Raw genomic sequence first — 19,149 nt, forward strand, 5'->3', positions numbered from 1 at the left:
TGAAGCCAGCCGGGGCTGCCCCCTTAAGATTCTGTCTCAAAACCTTGGCTGCTTCAAATCAAGAGGGAAGCCTTATCTACCCCATTGGGAAGACTTCCTGAGCAAGTGCACAGCGTCGGGTACCGTCTTGGGAGAGGCGACCACTCCCAAGGCACATATCTCAGCTTCTTTGGTTTAGGTGCAGATCCGATTTCATCAGAACCGGGTCTAGGAGCTTGGCATTCGTTAAGTATTTAGTAAGTGGTCATTCTGGGTTGGAATGCATGCCAAAGGAGAGAAGAGAGAGGGAGAGGTAGAAGGAGAGAGAGAGAGAGAGAGAGAGAGAGAGAGAGAGAGAGAGAGAGAGAGAGAGAGAGAGAGAGAGAGAGAGAGAGAGAGAGAGAGAGACTAATGGGGGAATTTTAGTTTGGGCTGCCTGTGGTAGTATATGCTGCTGAGGCAGGAGGATTACAGCAAGTTGGAAGCCTGCTTGGGCTACGTAGCAAGAATAAACAACAAAACCAAAATGAACAAAAGGATAATGTCTGGTTTCAAAATATGTTTTTAAGGAATTAGTACTTCCCCAAACGGACTCTAATGTGTAAAACAAGACTCAGAAAAGAAAACCTATTCTAAGATGGTAAAGAGAAATGAAGCTTGGTATATGAGTTGGGAAAACCCACCATAACATCCACCAAGAGTTTGCTGAATAGATTAAAGTCCCAGACATTGTACACTGTTCTGGAAGCTCAAGTGGGGATTCCTTTTGGGTTTATCATTCTGAGTTCCGTTTGCTAGAGGGGGAACTATTACTGTTGTTTTTAGCCCATTTTGAAGATGAGAAAAATTAAGATCTAGGAAGCATGGGTGTGGAGAGGGACTTTCTGCTCAACATCTTAAGAAAGGTGGCATAGGACAGGAGGTGGTGGGGCTGGGCAGTTTTCAGTCCTGGGGAAGTTCTGGGGACTTCGGAAACAGGGGTCCAGCAGCCAAGCCCCCACCTGGCACAGGGTATTAGCAGCCATCACAGTCCCGACTTCCCCAGATCTGCTTGACTCCAGATTTAGCTCTAAATGCCCTCACCCAGCAGCAGGTGCACTTTCCTTATGCAGTGGCTTTTCATGAGTAGCTTGAAGCTTCTTCTAGATGTCTAAGGAGGCTTGCTCCTCAGGAGTAGTTAAAATAGCAGCCTCTCTCCACTCCTCATTGGCCCCACCCACCCCACCCCCAACTGTGCCTTAGCGCACTCTCTGGCACAGGTAATGTGATCCTCACGTGTTTGTTGAATGACTAAATAGACAAATTCTTCACAATTTGTTTCAGAAAACAGATGAGTTTTGTTTGTTTTGTGAATGAAAAAGGGTGAGAATGATGGTTAGGCAGAAGTGATTTTGGTATCTTCAGGCCACTTCCCAGCAGCTTTGGGAAGGGAGACATTTTGACTTCCCTTGTCTGAGGATTTTTTTTTTTCCCCTATACTTTGTTAGGATGATGGATGAAGGAGACAGACCACCCCACTGTGAGGTCAACCTAATAGACTGGGACCTTCTCCATCTACTGAGAAACTGACAACTCTTCCTCTTGCCTGCCTGCTGGGTTCCACCCAAAAGGTGGCTTTTCAAGTTTAGCTCCCAGGTACCCAGCTGAGTATCTAGTTCCATTCTCAAGGCTGGGAAATCACACCCTACTCCCACACTGGCAAAGGGCTTCCATGTACCACCCTGACCCAGGGTTTTCCAAGCATCCTTGACTATCTAGCATTGGAATCAGACTCTGGACCATCTCAGCTCCCATTAGCTCTAACTAGCAGTTAGGGTTTTTGTTTTTTGTTTTTTTAAGCTACAAATAGTTGAGAAGTCCTCATGGGGTCGGGAAGAGCCTCAGTTTTCTCACACATCAGACATCAGAGGAGGCAGATAATTTCACAGGGAAGCTCATTTGCCCGAGGCAAATGGATGGACATAGCAGTGAGGCACGTAGATAAATCGAACCCGGGGTTGCACACTTTTTCTTTCCTGAGCCTTTTCTATCCCAATGGCTTTTGCATGCTTGATGACCATGCATTCCCCCCCCCCCCCCCCCCCCGGTGACCTTAGCGTCACTCACTGTGCAGCAACCTTGAACTTCCTACCCCCCTGCCTTCTTTCCATCTCCCAATGCTAGAATTCTCGGGCTGGGGAGCAAACTTAGGCAAGCACTCCACCAATGGAACATCAAGCTAGCTAGCTTTGTGCATCCATCATCCAGGAGGGTGATGGCTTGGTGGAGGGCAGGGGTGTGGCAGGAAGACAAATCCTAAATTTTGGAAATGGAGATCTTCCAAGACTTTTTTTTTTTTAATGGTGTGTGTGTGTGTGTGTGTGTGTGTGTGTGTGTGTGTGTAATCAATATGGCCCAGACAATCCTTCACAAAAGGGCTCCAGGCGGCGCCTCTTCAGCACAGCCTCTTTGCCACCGCCCGCGGCGAATTAATTGAACCCTGAAAGAAGTGACCACGGAGCTCCAGATAATTAGTCAAGAAATGAATCAAACCCCAGCAGTCTGGCTAGGACTCCTGGGGCGTTGGTTTTGTGCGAGCCCAATGGGTCAATGGGTCGGTGGGGAGCTGGTCCTGGGCCGGGTGGGGCGCGGCGGGAAGCTCGGCTTGGACGCCTGGGCCCCGGCGCCCTGCGCGCTGCGCTCCTCCTAACGTCTGTCTGTTTCGGTCTGTTTCTCTCCCGGCTTCTTTCTTCCTCTCTGATCTTGGCCATCACCATCTCTCTCTCTCCTTTCCGGTTCTCTCCAGTTCCCTCACACTCCATCCATCGAGGTTGAAATTGTCTTCTCTTTACTCCCTGTATGTCCCTAGGTAGACTTCTTCCTTCTTGGGACATCTTGCATCCGAGGTCCAAATCCGAGATGCCACAGCCCTCTGAAGTAATGAAAGATTTTGAGGATGCTTGCTAACGCTAGCCTGTGTCCCCTCCCTCTCGAAGTTAAGACCTGTATTTAAAGCAGTATTTACTGAGGCCATCTGGAATCCCACTTGACAAGCTCCTCAAACAACCGCCTCAGTGAACATCCAGTCTGAAGCAGCTCTTTGGGAAGGAGCAAGGGGAGACACAAGTCACAAAACCTGCTTGTGCTCAGACAGCTGTGGTCATTTTCCTGGAGTCCCACAGCAAAAGAGAGGAAAGGCTGAATTCCCATCTCTAGCTATGCCTTTTCTCTTGGCTTCAGTTTCATCAGGGACTTAAGACACCAGTGCATTCTTGCCTTAGTCAGATAGCAAAGCAAACATTAAAAGACAAGAAGAGTGTCCCCAGATTGCCATTGCTTTACCCTTACCTCCTTTACATAAGCTCTCCTCCCTCCCTCCCTCCCTCCCCTCCCCCTCTGCATGTGTGTTTCTCCCATTCAATTGTCTTTCCAACTCTCTTTCCCCAAATGCACAAAATTCTGATTCAAAAGTCAAGGTCTAAGTCCCTGCCACTTCCTTCAGGCACCCAGGTAAGCTACCTGCATCTCTGTCTTGGGATATGCTTACTTTACCCATCTCCCATCTGGGTTGCAGAAGCAACCCTGGTCTCACTGCAGCTGGAACCCAGGTCATTTTCTTCCTTTGTTGTTTTGGCTCAAAGCTGGAAGGTACTTGTGCAACCTAAGGCTTAGCCTCCTGTCTCTCACTGGAGGCTCCAGACCTGCTCTCACCTCCCCCCAAAGGCTCTACAGGCTGTAGGTTTCTGATGTGCTTACAAAGCCAACTGCCTGGAGCCTCAGTTTCCCTACTCCTTTGAAAGAGGAAAAGATAGGGGTGGGTGGGTTGTAAAAGGGCTAGCTGGTGGTAGAGCTACAGTGTATGAATGAGGTTCAGGATTGGAGTCTCCACTGGTTGCTTCCCAGAGGCTCATGCTTGCTTCTCAGCTCTCCCTGTGTGCAAGAACACATTGGACACTTGTCCCTTTCCACACTTGGAATAGTACTCTCCAACTCCTGTAACTCTAGTGTCCCCTAGGTGGGACCCACAACTATTTATGGCCAGTAGCTGGAAGCCCTGCCTGGTGCCATCTGGCAGGTGGACACTCAGAGTAGGCGGTTGACTTTGTGTAGGCTTGTGGGCTCCAGGATGCTCTATGCTTTTGTGGACTGAGCCTATGGAGTTCTGGTATACCTCCTTCAGAGAGTATGGGGACCAAGTGCCCAGGACTTCTGAATGAGTCTTTTGGCCTTTCTCTCTAAGCCTCAGTTGCCTTTCAAAAAGAAGCCTTGCTATAGGTGACTTAGCGAGGAGTCTCAGATCACAAGCCTAACTTGGGAGCATGTAGGTAGTGTTGAGTAATTAAGTACTAGGTTTGGCTGCTTTGTTTGTTATTTTGGGACAGAGTCTCATGTTTCTCAGGCTGGCCTGGAACTCCATATATAGCTGAGGATGACCTTGAGCCCTTGCTCTTCCTGCTTCTATCTCCAGAGTGCTGGGACTACAAGTGTGCCCCACCACGGCTCATTTCTGTGGTGCTGGAGGTTGTAACCAGAGCTCATGCATGCCTACAGGCACACTAATAACTGAGCTACATCCCCAACCGTTAGGCACGTCAAACAATTAGGATTGCCTTGCTTTCCTGCCTTCTTTCCTTTTCCCTTGTAGATTTTTAGGACATATGATTATATATAATAATAAGCTTTTTGTGGATGGGACCCATGTATAAAAATAAGATTTATTCACATGTTGTATACATAGCCCAAAGATAATTTGGTGAGATTTGGGTTTTGCTAATTTTGAGTCACAGTCTCTTTAGTGTGTAGCCCAGACTGATTGGCACTGAATTTATGACCCTCCTGTATCAGCCTACTTGAAAGTTTCTCTCTCTCTCTCTCTCTCTCTCTCTCTCTCTCTCTCTCTCTCTCTCTCTCTCTCTCTCTCTCTCGCTCTGTGTGTGTGTGTGTTAGCCTTGGCTGTCCTGGACTTGCTTTGTAGACCAGGCTGGCCTTGAACTCACAGCAATCTGCCTGCCTCTGCCTCTCAAGTGCTGGGGTTAAAGATGTGTGCCACCATGCCCGGCCCTTGTTTTTGGTTTTTGAAACAAGGTTTCTCTGTGTTGCCCTCACTATCCTGGAACTCTGTAGAATAGAACAGGCTTCCTCTGCCTTCCCTTTCCAAGTGCTGGGATCAAAGGCATATACCACCACTGCTGAGCAAAAGATTTTGTGTGTGTGTGCGCGTGTATAGGGGGGTGTCTCACCCTGTAGTCCAGAGTAGTCTGGAACTTTCTATGTAGGTCAGACTGGCTTCAAATTCACATTCCTCCTTCAACATCGGAAGCCATCACACCCGACTTTCCTTTGTATGTTCTCTTACTTAACATCATCTTGTAATGTCTTTTAAAAAGAATATGCTAGAGCCAGGCGTGGTGGCGCACGCCTTTAATCCCAGCACTCGGGAGGCAGAGGCAGGTGGATTACTGTGAGTTCAAGGCCAGCCTGGTCTACAAAGCAAGTCTAGGACAGCCAAGGCTATACAGAGAAACTTTGTCTTGAAAAAACCAAAATAATAATAATAGTAATAATAGTAATAGTAGTAGTAGTAGTAATAGTAATAATAATAAAAGAAAAAGAAAAAAAACAAATAAAAGAGATTATGCTAGCCTGGTGTGGTGCTGCATGCCTGCCATTCCAGTATGTGGGAGGTGGAGGCAGAAGGATCTCAAGCTTTAGGTGAGCCTAGGCTACAGCAAGACCTGGTATATAAGTAAAGAAACACCTTGTTCTGTCTGCGGAAGCATCCACAGAGACCTGCACATCTGCTAACGTTGTTCCTGTCTGGAGAAGACAGAAAGGCATTAATTAGCAGGACGGTGGATAGAAGACAGCTCAAGGCTCAAGCTGGGATTCAGATGAGCTCAGAGCCTAGAAAATCTAAATCCAAACACAGGACAACACCACTCAGCTAGTAAAAAAAAAACAAACAAACAGCAACAAAAAAAAAAAAAAAAAAAAAAAAAAAAACCAACAACAAACAAACCATAAAGAACACACGAGCCATGGCATACCCACTTCTTGGGGGCGCCAAGGACCAGAGGAGATCACTTCAGCTTTCCCAGCCAGTCCTTCTGATATGATCCATGAAGTTCTTCTTTCCTCCTCTCACATACATACGACCTCCCCATGAGCAAGAGTCACCTGTCAGATTTCGGCTCTTGTGTTCTGTGGCTTTGTTTCTTGCCTTCTCTGGTTTCTTTCTCATCCCGGGGAAGCCGTTGGGCTTGAACATCTGTATGCCTGGCTCACCCATCTTCCAGGTCTGCCATGGTGCATGCACGGGAAGGATCAGAGTAGCCACTGGGTGTATATGGCACAGCAGGAGGATATCTTCTTCTTATCTCCTGACGGCTGCCATTTCCGCTGCACGTCAGTGGTTCTCAGCCTTTTTAACCCTGCGGCCCTCTAACACCTCATGTCCAGGTGACACCCCCCCCCCCAGCCATAAAATTATTTTCATTGCTTCTTCATAACTGTAATTTCGCTACTGTTGTGAAACATAAGGTAGATATCTGGGTTTTCTGATGGTCTTAGGGGGACCCCCGTGAAACGGTTGCTTGACACCCCCAAAAGGGTTCACAACCCAAAGATGGAGATCCTCTGCTTACATGTTATTAGGTAACCTAAGTCAGCTAGAGGCCGTCCCCAGAAGCTGGGTGTGTGCTCAGTGATAGAGGGCACACTTCCGCATTCAAAGGCCCTGGGTTATAATCTAGCGTCAAAATTCCGGTTCCAGTCCCTATGAGATCTTTGGGGGCTTTGGCATCTATAAGAGTCTTGGAAACTAACCTTCCACAGATATCCAGGGAGAATTGCCTAAAGCTTTTATTTTCAACCATGATGCGCCTTGACTAAAGTGAGTTGCTTGTTTAAATGTGTGCAGGGGCTAAAGACATGGCTCGGTGGTTAAGAGCACTGGCAAGCCTCCCAGGGGACCCAAATTTGGATCCCAGCATCTACATGGACCAGCTCATAGTTGCTTATATATTCAGTTCCAATGGATCTTATGCCCACTCTGGCTTCCATGAACACTCATACCTGTGGTGTGGGTGCACACACACACACACACATCAAAGCAATATTTTTTAAATGTGTTGAGCAACTGAGACATCCATGAATGTCTCACACAGCACAGTCTTTCTATCATCTCCTCATCTTACCAACAAATCAATGAAGGCTGGGCCGGCATCCTTCTCTGATGCCTGCAAAGTATTAGATCTCCCCCTGTGTCCTCACTGGTATCTGTACAATTTGTAATCTGCCCCCTTCTCAACCCTCCTAGACCTCTATGGGTTCTGGGGCAGAAAGTCTGGGACTCAAAGTCCCCAGTGTAGGTGTCAAACATCCCTTCTGAGTGCCCTGGCTCCAGGGTCCCCATCCTGAAGGGCTCTGCTGAGTGGGGCTTTCAACAGCCTCTGAGAGGTGGCAACAAGTTTCAGGCAGGGCAGTGCTGCTGTCCAGGCTCTGACTCCTGCAGGCCAGCAATGTGTGGGGACCAGGAGCAGGATTCCAGGGACATCTGGGTATTGTCAGCCACTCATTTGTCTGGACAGTGGGCCAGGGAGGCTGATGGCAGGGAAGGAACTAGTGGAGTGGGGCCAGACTGAGCTTCTGGGGGAAGAAAGGAGTGGCCCCAGGAATTGGCTGCTAATCTTGCACAGAGTCCAGCCCTCAGTGGGAGTGAAAAATCAGTGCTGATATCGGCTGATTGAAAAGGAGGGGGTGGGGTGGGTAGGCAACTAGGCTGCCCTGCATAATGGAAGGCTCAGTGAGGTGGACCCTCATGAGGGAGGCATGGCGCGGGGGGGGGGGGGGGGGGGAAGGGGGGGCTGAGCTGAGCTTGCCCTCCTGCCCACTTGAAGATTCTTGTTTCAAAACTCCCGCTGATGACTTCCAGACAAGTCGGCACCAAGGGTCATTTCTGGAGGCCTTAAGCATCCTCATAGTATCTGTGAGGACAGGTGTAAATCTGCCCTCACATTCCTCCACATCCCCGCCCAGTTGTCTGTACCTGAAGCAGGTCCTTGTTTGTTACCTGCTGGAGAGGCACGTGCATACACACACACACACACACACACACACACACACACACACACACACACACACACACAGCTAGTGCTTGTCTGCCCTGTAGGCACCCCTCCCTCCATGTTCTTTTAAAACAAACTACCAGCTGTTTATTGAGACAAAACAAACACACGAATTTGAGAAAGAAAAAGAGAAGGGATGAGAGAGGCGGGAAGAAGAAGAAGAAAAAAAATAAGAGGAAGAAGAGGAAGAGGGGGAAGAAGAAGAAGAAGAAGAAGAAGAAGAAGAAGAAGAAGAAGAAGAAGAAGAAGAAGAAGAAGAAGAAGAAAACAATGAAGGAATCCTTTTATGTGCTACCATTAAAATGCCTCATTTAAAATACCTTTCTTGGGGTCCAGTTAAAGACATTTACAGCCAAACCTGATGTTTCTTCTGTGGGACTCACGTGATGAAAGGAGAGAACTGACTCCTGAAGGTTGTCCTCTGACCTCCAAATGTGTCCTACATGTGCACACACATGCACAAAATAAATAATGTAATTTAAAAAAATAAATGAAATACCTTTCTCAGACCTTTGAGATGGCTCAACAGATAAAGAGGCTTGCCGCACAAGCCAGATGAGCCGACTTCAATCCCTAGGACCCATGCAAAGGTTGGAAGGAGAGAAACAACACCACACAGTTATCTTATGACTACACAGACAGACAGACAGACACACACACACACACATGAATAAATACTTTAAAGCATAAAATGCTTTCTTGGGGTGTGGGAGTGATAAGAATGGGGCAAGGGTTTTCTCTCCACTGTTTCACCCCATCACTCTTAAAGTAGTCTCAGGAAGTTTGACATCCCCCCTCTTTCTGCCCAAGTGTACTCTGGGAGAAGAAAACCAGGGGAGAGCCCTCTTCTGAGCCATCCAAGTATCCCAGCAGTGTTGCCTGCGCACTGGGGAAGGGGAATAGCTTCAGTGTGAGGGCAACCACAAAGGGAAACTGGCTTTCCCCCCACAGGCACATGCCGCATGCTCCCTGACCCTCTACCCCAGGGGCCAAGTTGGAGGTGTCTGGAAGACCCTCTCTTTTCTGAGAGTCGACCCAATACCAAACCTTTCTAAGTTGCTGGCATTAGATGCTCTTGATGGTTTTGGAAGCCAAGTCTCCTGGGACTGGAGGCTGTTTCAAGGACCTGTGTGTTTGGGCAGCTCAATTATGCTTTAACGGAGGGCTTACACATTACTATATAATCTTGTACCTTCATCCACAGCATGAGGTCTGTATCCAGCTGGTTATTTGCTCTCTACCCTGTCCCTGTCAATTTCTTTCTACTCACTCCCTTCCCAGTCGTCTTCCTTGATTGACTTTACCTGTCTATCTCTTTCTCCCTGTCTCCATCTCTCTCTCTCTCTCTCTCCTTTCTTGGCCTTGACCCCAGGTCTTTCCCAGTCTTTCTGGTTGTCTAGTGGTCTCTCTCCATCCCTGTGTCTGCTGTTGTCTTCTGCCTGTCTCTTTAAGTGCCTTCTTTCTCTCACTCTCTTTTCTGCTCCCTGCATCCTGCCTTTCATCATCCCATCTGCCCCCCTCATCCTTTATCTTTGCAGTCCCTGCCCTCAGCTCTTAGTCAGGGATCAAAGGCCAAGCTCTTACTCCTGAGGAACTGCAATGACCCACAGGACTGGGCAGGGATCAGAAGGCTCCTGCTGTTGAATAAGAGCTGGGCAACAGTAGTGAGTGGCCTCCTGGGAGCGAGTAGACAGACAGACAGACAGACAGACACACAAACACACACACACACACACACACACACACACACACACACACACACGCATGCATGCACGCAGCTTTTCTGGGAGGCAGGAGGCTATCAAGACCCAGGAATCTGGAATCCCTCTTTCCTAATCATTGGAGGGTTCCCCTGGTGGGGTTCATAGCTGCTGGCTCTGCTTCCTAGGGACAATCTAGGCCTGACAAATGGCCCTTCATTCCAGAGTTCTTTTTCCTGGATGGATCTGGCAGTTGGTTCCTTCTTACCCTGAGGGCTGGAGAAGGTATGGGTAGACAGGCTGTGCGGGTGCGGGGGGTGGGGATGGGGTGGGGTGTGGGGGTGGGGACAGTGAAAAAGCATCAGGTCGGACTTGAAATCAAACATGGAGATATGGAGACTCAAAAACCCAATAGGGGCACTGACTGCAGGGCGAGGGGAGAAAAGGACATGTTATCTTTGCTTCTCCTACAGGCTTTGAGGTCACAGGATCCTGACAGAGAGGATTTAATATATGTTGGAGGCAGGGGGAGTGTCCTTTAAGAGAGATAATGAAAGACTCAGAGAGTAAGTACATGAACAGGGGCTGGAGAGGCGGCTCAGTGGTTAAAGGTGTTTACTGCTTTGAGAGCCCTGGGTTTGGTTCCCAGGACCTGGATCAGGTGACTCATCAGGAGTTTGGAACTCCAGCTCCAGGGGGACCTGACACATCTGGGCCTCAGACTGCCATGTACATAACCACGTGCAGACACACACACACACACACACACACACACACACACAGTTGAAAACAATAAAACATGAAAACAGAGACTAGAAAGAGATTTCAGCATTTAAGAGCACTGTCTGCTCTTCCAAGGGACCCGGGTTCGATTCTCAGCACCCACATGACCACTTACAACTGCCTGTAACTCCAGCTCCAGGGCACTCAACTCCTTCACACAGATATACATGCAGGCAAAACACCAATACACATAAAATAAAAGTAAATAAATCATTTTTAAAAGTAAATAATCAAAATAAATCTTTTTAAAATTTGTATTTAAATTGATCTTCTGCCTCCAAGTATATTTATGTGAGGGTGTCAAGTCCCCTGGAACTGGAATTATAGACAGTTGTGAACTGCCATAAGGGTGCTAGGATTTGAACCCAGGTCCTTTGAAAAAGCAGCCCGTGCTCTTAACTACTGAGCCATCTCTCCCCAAAAAAATCTTAGGAAAAAAAAAAAAAGGGCCGGATGTGGTGGCATACACCTTTAATCCCAGCACTCAGGAGGCAGAGGCAGGAATAGAAGTATAGAACATATACAAGTTTGACCAAAACACACACACACACACACACACACACACACACACACACACACACTACACACACATACACACACACACATATCCCGCAAAGCAAACAAAGGGGAAAAATTAGGGTTAAGGATATAGCTCAGTGGTAGAGTGTATTCTTTTTAAAAGACTTATTTATTTTATTTTATGCATATGGGTATTTTGCCTGCATGCATGCATACGTACACCACCTGCATGACTGGTGCCATGAATCCCCTGGAACTAGAGTTACAGACAATTGTGAACTGCCATGTGGGTGCTGGGACTTGATCCAACCACGGATCCATTTCTCCAGCCCTTGTAGGGTGCTTTTATAACCTTTTCCTAGCACTGGAAAATAATGCAATATATATATATATTACAGGAGCTAGGCTGGAGGCGTAGCTCAGTTTGTAGAGAGCGCATCTGGTAGGCAGGAAGTCCTGGCTTTGATCCCAGCCAGCACCTCAATTAGATATGGTGGCCACACTTGTACACACCAACCCAGAACTCAGAAGGTAAAAGCAGGAACCTATCCTTAGCTAATTAGCAAGTTCAAAACTAGCTTGGGCTACCTGAAACCCAGTCTCAAAAACCCAAATAAGCCTAATCCAGAGCTGGAGAGATATCTTGCTGTTCTTGCAGACCCCCCCTAGGTTCAATTCCCAGCACCCACAACAGGGAACCCATGACCAACCCAGCTCAGGAACTTCCATGTCTCTGACCTCTTTGGGCACCAGAACTCACATGCTGCAAATGTACATGCACACACACAGAGTTAAAAATAAAACTTCAGATCCAGCTAACCTGGACAGGGCAGTGCGCACCTATAATAAGCCTAGAACTTGGGAGGTCAAGGCAGGAGGATGGCAGGTTTGGGACCAGCCTGGGGCTGGATAATAAGGCCCTGCCTCCAAAAGCAAAATGTGACATAAAAATTCCACCCCAGCTATACCCCTTGAGTGAGTTCTGAGTACCCCATCTTGTCCTTTGAGTCTTTAATTTTTTTTCTTTTTATACAAGGCTAGCTTAGCCACACCCCCCCCCACACCTCCTCCTGCGACCCCGCCCCATACACCTTTCCAGAGCTTTTTCTGCCCCAAAGGATCTACAGACAAGTCCTGCCTTAGCTCTGGTAATCCCTTCACAAAGGGTTAGGGTCTGGCTAAGCCTTCTCCACAGCCAAGCTCAGCACTTAGTCAAATGCCTTTTCTGCACAGAGGGGTCAGGAAGCCTCACTTTCTAGGAGAGAGAACAGTTTAAGCAGCCAAGGGGCAGCGGCAGCGGTGGGTGGGGGTGGAGTAGAGTGGGGGCTGGAGGGGTGTGGGGGGGCTGCTTGGGAGGCTGAGTTAGGGGACCACTAAAAGTTAGAAGGAGGGAAAGTGTCTGGAACATCCACAGGTAAATGGGGCAGGACTTCAGGGTTAGTGGGGCAGCCTCAGGGGGCTGAAGGTCCCAGCCAAGTGGAAGAGAGGTTCCTGATGATGCACGCAGTTCTTGCATGCCCTGGCTTCTTTCTCTTTTTTATTTCCATGGCCGGAGATGGAACCAGGGCCTTGTGCAAAAGGGTACATTCTCTGCCAGTGAGTCACTGTGCCAAGCATCCCACCCTGCCCTGGCCCCCACTCCCAGTCTTGCTTCTTCTCTCCTGTCTGTCTTTCCCCTCCTCCCATTCCCTACATTTTCTCTTCCCTCCCTTCTTCTAATTTCCCCCCTCCCTCTTTTTTTCAAGTCAAGGTCTCAATATGTAGCCCAGGCTGGCCTCAAATACAGATCCCCCTTGCCTTTGCCTTCTCAATGCTGGTATGACAGGTATGTGCACTATGCCCAGCTACACTGTGTATGTGTGCACATGTACATGTTTGTTTATGGAGGCCAAAGGGAACGTTGGGATCTTCCTCAGGCACTCTTCCTTTCAAACTATTCCTCCCATTCATTCATCTATCATCTATCTATCTATCTATCTATCTATCTATCTATCTATCTATCTATCATCTATTTATTTCTGTGTGTGTGTGTAGAGATCAGAGGACAACCTGTGGGAGTCTGATTTCTCTTTCCATCATGGGGGTCCCAGGGATCAAACAGCTTTTCAGACTTGGTGGCAAGCACCCTTACCCACTGAACCATCCTGCCAGCTCCTCTGCTTTATTTATTTATTTATTTATTTATTTATTCATTTATTCATTCATTTAGAGACAGGGTCTCTCACTGAACCTGGAGCTCCCAGATATTGCTAGACTGACTAGCTAGTGAGCCTCAGGGATCCCCCTAGCTCTCCCCTGCTCCCCAGCGTTGGGGTTACAGACAGGTGTTGTGAAGTACTTTTTACATAGGTGCTGGGGGGCAAACTCAGGCCTCCACCCTTTGTGTGGCAAGCATTTTACCAACTGAGCCATCTCTGTGGCCTTCAGACTCTTTTTGTTTGTTTGTTTGTTTGTTTTTTCGAGACAGGGTTTCTCTGTGTAGTCATGGCTGTCCTAGAATCACTTTGTAGACCAGGCTGGCCTCGAACTCACAGTGATGCCCCTGCCTCTGCCTCCCGAGTACTGGGATTAAAGACATGTGCCACCATGCTTGGCCTTTTTATTTATTTTTTAATGCAGTGTTTTAAACATGAAAATGTAGAATGATTCGGTAGGTGAAAGAACTTCTGTGAACCCACCGTCTGATGTCAGTAATGATCAACTCACCCCATGGCTGATCTTGTCTCTCTGGTACCTGTCCCTAGTGGGTTGCTGTGATACAAAGGCAGGCAGGCATTATTATTATTATTATTTTTTAAAGATTTTATTTATTTATTTATTTTATTTATTGCATATGAGTGCTTTATCTGCAGAAGAGGGTATCAGGTCACATTATAGATGGTTTTGAGCCACCATGTGGTTGCTGGGAATTGAACTCAGGACCTCTGGAAGAGCAGGTGGTGCTCTTAACCACTGAGCCATCTTTCCAGCCCCAGGCATTATTTTATCTAAGATCCTTCAGTGTGCAAGCATATGAGGAGACCGATGCTTTGAAGCAACATGGCCACAGGCAACCCTGAAGATAATGATTGTGCAACTATATGCAATACCCCTATAACATCCACTATATGCAATACCCCTATAGCATCCACTATATGCAATAGCCCTATAGCATCCACTATATGCAATACCCCTGTAGCACCCACTATATGCAATACCCCTGTAGCATCCACTATATGCAATAGCCCTATAGCACCCACTATATGCAATACCCCTGTAGCACCCACTATATGCAATACCCCTATAGCACTCACTATATGCAATACCCCTATAGCATCCACTATATGCAATACCCCTATAGCACCCACTATATGCAATACCCCTGTAGCATCCACTATATGCAATACCCCTATAGCACCCACTATATGCAATACCCCTGTAGCACCCACTATATGCAATACCCCTATAGCACCCACTATATGCAATACCCCTATAGCACCCACTATATGCAATACCCCTGTAGCATCCACTATATGCAATACCCCTGTAGCATCCACTATATGCAATACCCCTGTAGCATCCACTATATGCAATACCCCTGTAGCACCCACTATATGCAATACCCCTATAGCACCCACTATATGCAATACCCCTATAGCACCCACTATATGCAATACCCCTATAGCACCCACTATATGCAATACCCCTGTAGCACCCACTATATGCAATACCCCTGTAGCATCCACTATATGCAATACCCCTGTAGCACCCACTATATGCAATACCCCTGTAGCACCCACTATATGCAATACCCCTGTAGCACCCACTATATGCAATACCCCTGTAGCATCCACTATATGCAATACCCCTGTAGCACCCACTATATGCAATACCCCTATAGCACCCACTATATGCAATACCCCTATAGCACCCACTATATGCAATACCCCTATAGCACCCACTATATGCAATACCCCTGTAGCACCCACTATATGCAATACCCCTGTAGCACCCACTATATGCAATACCCCTGTAGCATCCACTATATGCAATACCCCTGTAGCACCCACTATATGCAATACCCCTATAGCACCCACTATATGCAATACCCCTATAGCACCCACTATATGCAATACCCCTGTAGCATCCACTATATGCAATACCCCTGTAGCATCCACTATATGCAATACCCCTATAGCACCCACTCTGCATGGCCCAAGTGTCTCCACTGGTTTTGTTGTTGGATCCATCCTAGCCTAGATGTAATGAAGCATCCACACTGTGTCTCATTCTGTCTCCTGCATCCACCTGCCCCACCCCCCACAAGCCTTCCGCTGGGTGCTAGGGAGATCAATAAACACTTCCCCAAACACACTTTGCTCTTTTCTTTTTCCTTATTTTAACCGAATTTGAAAATTAGAAGCATGGGTGTGGTGGCACACACCTTTAATCCCAGCACACAGAAGGCAGATAGATGCGGGCAGATCTCTGAGTTCAAGGGCAGCCTGGTCTACAGAGTGAGTTCTAGGACAGCCAGGGCTATACAAAGAAACCTTGTCTCAACACCCTTCCCACCCCCCCTGCCCCCAAAAAGTCACAATGGTTCTGATCCTTTGCGTCCCTACCTACAGTGTCATCTGGGATGTGCTTTTGTTTTCTGTAGGCAGTCCTGAGCTACTCAGTCAGTTCCTTGCCAGCTTGGGCAACAAGTGAGACCATATCTAAAACCATCACTAATGACAAAACCCAAGATAGAAATTAAGAAGGATAACATTCAAAATAAATGTACAAGCTGGACCCTGTCTCAAACAAAACAAAACAAAACAAAACAAAAAAACAAAAACCAACTAACCAACCAAGCAACCAAACAAAATATACAAGCTGGGCATGGTAGCAAGGCCTGTAATGTCAGCACTTGGCAGGCTGAGGCAAGAGGACCAGGAGTTCAGGACCAGCCTGGGAAACTCAACATGAATTTGTTTAAATTAAAAAAAAAAAAAAAAAAAGAAAGAAAGAAAAGAAGACAGGCATGGTGGTACAAGCCTTTAATCCCAGCACTAGGGAGGCAGACGCAGGTGGATTGCTGTGAATTTGAGGGCAGCCTGGTCTACAAAGTGAGTCCAGGACAGCCAGGGCTGCAGAGAGAGACCCTGTCTCAAAAAAAAAAACCAAAAACCAAAAACCAAACAAACAAAAAACCACCAACAACAAGAACAAAACCCCACACACAAGAAAAAAGTAAATAAATTAATTAATAAAAGAGGCCTTGAAGATGTAGCCAAGCTGCTAGAATGCATGCTGAAGTTGATACCCAGAACTTTATAGAGCAGGTGAGGTGCACCTTTATAATCCCAGATTTGGCACCTGGAAGCAGGAGCAGGAGGAGGAGGAGGAGAAGTTCAAGGTCATCTTTAACTACATAGGAAGTTTGAGGCCAGCCTGGGCCACATGAGACAAAACAAGGACCCCAGAGGTGGCTTCTGCTGCTAAGAACACTGGCTGCTCTTGCAGAGCAGGAGATCTGCAGGCCCCACGTGGTAGCTCGCACCCATTTGTAAATTGGTTTCAATGACCTGACAACCCTCTTCTGGCTTCCTCAGGCACCAGGCTCCTCACCCAAGCAGAACAGAAATACCTGTAGGCAAAACACTTACACTCACTAAGTAAATCTTGAAAGAAAGAAAGAAGAAAAGAAAAGAAAGAAAGGGGAAAAAAAAAGCATTAAAAGTAATTGAGTGAACAAAATAACCAATAAGTAAATAAACAAACACAGAGTCTCCCTGTTTCACAAACCCATAAAGTGTCTGGGGGCTTGTGAGGCACTCACCATCAGCTCCTAACTATAGAGACACTGCAGTTTGGTAGTACTGTCTCTGTGTCTGTCAGTCTCACCCCCTCCCGCGGCCCCCCCAACAGGTCCTGCAAAAATCAAAGGCAACTGTCCTGCCCCAGGCCCCCTACCTCAGTCCATTTGGAGGATCCGAAGTGATGATTTTTACAAACCGGAAACTGCCTTAGGGAAATGGGGCATTCTTTTTTGTTCATTTTAATTTTAAAGTCCCCACTCCCAGAGAGCAGTTCCAGCAAGGGCTCAGCCAGAGACTTTAAACAAACCACATTGCCTGCAGCTCTGCCTCCTGAAGGACGGGATTTACTCCTTATCCCTGCGCCTGAGGAGTGTTAACAGCAGAATTAAAGCTGGGGGATCTGGCAGGGGCTTGCTTTCTGCACGGGAGGTGTGTCTGCACCTCTTCGAAAGGTATTAATGGCCTGTTTATTCAGCAGAAAGAAAACACCGTGCACAACCAAAAAGAAGACTGCCAGACTTCTCAGTTGGGGGGGAGGGAGTGTTTGGTATCCTCTGCTTACCCCAGCTCACCTAGACCCATAGGGTGAAGGCAGACTTCAGGAGGGCTGGGGTGGCCAGGCTACGTCTTATTTCTTCTGCTATTTTATTTCATTTAGTTAATTAGTTAGCAGTGCTGGGGACAGAGCCTGGAGCCCTGGGTGTAACCGAGCAATCTACTGAGCTATAAGCCTAAGCATTTTCTTCTGGTATCTGAGGCATATTTTTCATGCCCAAGGGTATGTGTTCTATAATTGATTCCTTTCTCGTTTTTAAAATATAACTTATTCATTTTTATTTCATGTGAATTGGTGTTTGCCTGCATGTCTGTCTGCGTGAGGGTGTCAGATCTTGGAATTACAGTCAGTTATGAACTGCCATGTGGGTTCTGGGAATTGAACCCATGTCCTCTGAAAGAGCAGTCAGCAGTGCTCTTAACCACTAAGCCATCTTTCTAGCTTGTCCTTTCTCATTTTTATGGGATTTTAAAAATGTGTTGTTGTTTGTTTGTTCGAAATTTTAAAGTGGGGTCTCTCTCTCTATATGTAGCCTTGTCAATCCTGCATCTTCCTGTGTAGACAACACTGCCCTTGAACTCATAGGAATCTGTCTGCCTCTGTCTCTTGAATGATGAGATTCAAGGTGTTGGAAACCATGCTTGGCTCCATTGTTTTTATTAACCTTCTTAAAGATAATTTTTTTTATGGTGTGTGTGTGTATTGTGTTGTGGGTGAGGTATACAAGCTTGTTCGTGTGGAGATGAGTGTGTGCACGCATGCGTGTGTGCATACATGCAGGCGGGCCTGTAGAAGTTAGAGGTCAGTGTTGGGTGTCTTTCCTCATTTGTACTCTATTTATTATTATTATAATAATTATTAATTTATTTGAGGGATAACAAAACAAACACAGGTTTTCACTTTGTAGACCAGGTTTCTCTTGAGCTCGTAGAGATCCAGCTGCCTCTGCCTTGAGTGCTGGCATTAAAGGTACATGCCACTGGGGGCTGGAGAGATGGCTCAGAGGTTAAGAGCACTGATTGCTCTTCCAGAGGTCCTGAGTTCAATTCCCAGCAACCACATGGTGGCTCACAACCATCTGTAATGAGATTTGATGCCCTCTTCTGGTACTTGCAAGCAGAGCCCTATATGCATAATAAATAATAAATAAATATTAAAAATAAAGGTACATGTCCAGTTCCACTTTGTTTTTTCAAGCAGGGTCCTCACTGTCTCAGCCTTCCTGTGCTGGAGTAGTTTGCAGGTATTTCTGCATGGGTATCCAAACTTAAGTCCCATGCTTGCACACTGGTACCTAGGAGACTGAGCCATCTCTCTTGTCCCCATTATTTATTTTTTAATTTTTATTTATTTTTGGTTTTTTGAGGCAGGGTTTCTCTGTGTAACAGTTCTGGAGGTCCTGGAACTCACTTTGTAGTCCAGGCTGGCTTTGAACTCTGAGATCTGCCTGCCTCTGCCTCCTAAGTGCTGGGATTATAGTGTGCCACCGCTGCCTGGCTTCATCTCCATTTTTTTTTTTTTAAATCTTAAACTTATTTTTATTTTTTATTTTTTAATTTTTAAAATTTTTGGTTTTTTCCCAGACAGGGTCTCTCTGTGTTAGCCTTGGCTGTATTGGACTCGTTTTGTAGACCAGGCTGGCCTCGAACTGATATTGATCTTCCCGCCTCTGCCTCCGGGGAGCTAGGATTAAAGGCGTGTGCCACTATGTCCGGCCTATC

The sequence above is a fragment of the Acomys russatus genome, chromosome 19 (assembly GCF_903995435.1).
Source record: "Acomys russatus chromosome 19, mAcoRus1.1, whole genome shotgun sequence".
In the NCBI taxonomy this organism is placed as follows: Eukaryota; Metazoa; Chordata; class Mammalia; order Rodentia; family Muridae; genus Acomys; species Acomys russatus.